The sequence below is a fragment of the Elephantulus edwardii genome, unplaced genomic scaffold (assembly GCF_000299155.1).
Source record: "Elephantulus edwardii isolate Elephantulus edwardi_28Jun2011 unplaced genomic scaffold, EleEdw1.0 scaffold00318, whole genome shotgun sequence".
NCBI classification, from domain to species: domain Eukaryota; kingdom Metazoa; phylum Chordata; class Mammalia; order Macroscelidea; family Macroscelididae; genus Elephantulus; species Elephantulus edwardii.
Genome location: NW_006400068.1, coordinates 453,868 through 456,390, shown reverse-complemented (window position 1 = coordinate 456,390; position 2,523 = coordinate 453,868). Strand labels below are relative to the sequence as shown.

The 2,523-nt window shown below is 42.1% G+C and overlaps 1 pseudogene; it reads right to left on the bottom strand.

Annotated features, from left to right (window-relative positions):
- Nucleotides 1–216: 216 nt before the first annotated feature.
- LOC102865904 lies at nt 217–1,523 on the bottom strand (annotated as a pseudogene).
- Between the last annotated feature and the right edge of the window lie 1,000 nt (nt 1,524–2,523).

Below are 2,523 nucleotides of genomic sequence, written 5' to 3'. Positions count from 1 at the left end.
ATGATACCAGCAGGGAGCAAGTCATTGGAGCATTGCCTCCAGAAATTATATCTATCCTGTAGTATGTAACAGCATCCAGAAAAATGAAAATAGTTCTTGTTCCTCCTCTTCCCAACGAATTCTGAGTTTCTTATTTAAATAACTATGTATACAACACATAAAAGCCTGGTGTCTCTTTTACATAAAGGTACTTCACTTGAGGGTCCTACATTGGCTTTAGAGAATCAGTTCCAGTTGTCTTTTTGGAGATTTACTGCTTGGGACCAAACCTCCCTCTGATAAGGATAGTTTCTCAAGTTTAGCTTCAAGTTCAGCATCTGAGATCCTAGGGCTAGGCACACTGTTGATATAAAATGTCTCCTGGGAGTTGCCGGGAAGATCCAAAGATTCTACGGTGGTGTCCTGAAGGAGGATGTCCAGTTCCTTCTCCAGTTCCTCACTGTCAAAATCTAAGCCATTGGTTACTCCACCAGCTAGAGTCTGAAAAACTTCATCCTGGTTGTCACATAGCTCTTGGATCCGATCCACCAGGCTATCTGCCTTCTCCACTGTGACATCCTTCATGCAGAGTTTGAGTGCTCCTACTCTTTATCCTGGTAAGCATTCAATACCATCTGATCTATCTGTGAGGCCTTGAATAGTGTCCAGCTTGGCATGGAGGGCCTCAAAGTGCTTCTCTGTCTCTTGCTTGATTTTGAGATACCTCAGTGCTAGTTGTTTCTTCCTGCTCTGCATTGCTGGCAGGCTTCTTCTTTATACCTCTCTGCTTCTTGACACCTTGTGTGAGAGGAGCTGCTCACTCTGCAGCAGCTGGTACACCCCAACGTCAACGTTGTTGACAGGAGAGACCTTGGCATGTGGCCCTCTGGCAAACTTCATAATCTTTTTTCCATTCTGCTTGAGGACTGTAGCTTTTCTTTCTGCAGCTGCAGCAAGACCAAGTAAAAGGTTCTCTTATCTGGGAATGAGCTAGCAAAGAGGGTACTCAGTCTGACCACCTTTAGTGTGAGGAGAGAGGAGAGTTCTGATACAGATGATAACACCTCCATAGCCTCTTCCTTATGCAGCTCCACAGCCACAAGTACTTTCTCGGCAGGAACCTTATTCCGAACATGCTAGAAAGAGTCCACTTCATCCGTCAGCAGAAAGAATCCAACTCCCCAGAAGACCCAGCTGCTGTCTACACTGGCCATGAAGTCTGACTCCCTCTGTGGCTCCCCTCAATGCAGCAGGTCTTGCAGCACTGTGGCCAGCCCCAGGGGAACGCTGGCCGTCCACTGAAAGGCCTCCTGCAAATCTCACAGACGCAGACGCACCATCCCCTGGTGCTGACTGTGGCTCAACACCAAGGGCACCCAGAAGCCCATCTTGCTGTCCCAGTTGGTGCTGTTCACCTCTTGACTCCTTTTGAAGGTGGAGACCAGAAAGGACATGCGCTCCTCATCCTCCTCCTATTCCAAGGGCAGTAGGTCGGCTGGATCTCCCTGGGCCGCGGCCTCAGCCTCCCGCTCCAAGAACCACATCAGAATCCCCACATTTTATATTTTAACAAGTTGCTTCCTTTTCTCTTCCCCCCGTGCCTATGAAGGTGTGGTATTAATAAGTTCAGAATTATCCAAACATCAGTATAGTAATAAAACTAATACCGTTTTCTCCAATCCACAAAACTAATTAGTTTGCCTTAGAATTATTTTTCCCTTTTCTTTAGTCATGTAGAGTACTTTAAACTGACTATTTACCAGGAGAGAAAATACATCTTTCCTAGATTAACATTCACCTATTTGAAACTGCTTTTCTTAGTCATATGTAAATTGTGCCCTAAACTGCCTATTTACCAGGAAGGGATATGCACCTTTCCTGGATTAGCATTTACCTTCTCAAAACCGGGGTTGTTGGGTTTTTTGTTTTTTTTTTCATTCTTATGTTAACTATTTTATAAGTTGCCTATTTACTAGTAAATGTATATGAAACTGTTTCTTTTTAAATGTAGACGTTCTGTAACTTTAATAACAAAAGTACATTGTTAAGTAAATTAATATATAACCCAAGTATAAAAACTAATAATCACTCCCTGGCCAGGAGAGTTTTTGCGAATTCTCTCTGTCCTCCCAGATCTGAAATAAAGTGCTTTGGATATTGCAATTCATCTGTCTTATTGGATATTGACTACGGAAAGAACACCTTGTATTCAGTAACAACTGCATTTAATTTTCTTACATTTGTTCTTCCAGAAAGTGTATGTACTTCTAGGTATATGTCTCCTCAAAGCTAGAGCATCATCACTGATATTTCTAAGCCGTTTAAATCCCACACAAGTAAAATGAAAATGCCAGGTGGAAAATTAGTTCCATAATCAAGTTACAGCAAGGAGGTAAGTGAGAAATTATAAAGTGTAATAATCCAGAAATTAATTTATTATAAGAAAACAGAATAATGGAATCCTCCTCTCCAAGAAATAAATATCTGTAGTGAACAGGTTGAGTTAATATTTTAAAGAGCTGCACTTTTGTCTATGCCACACTT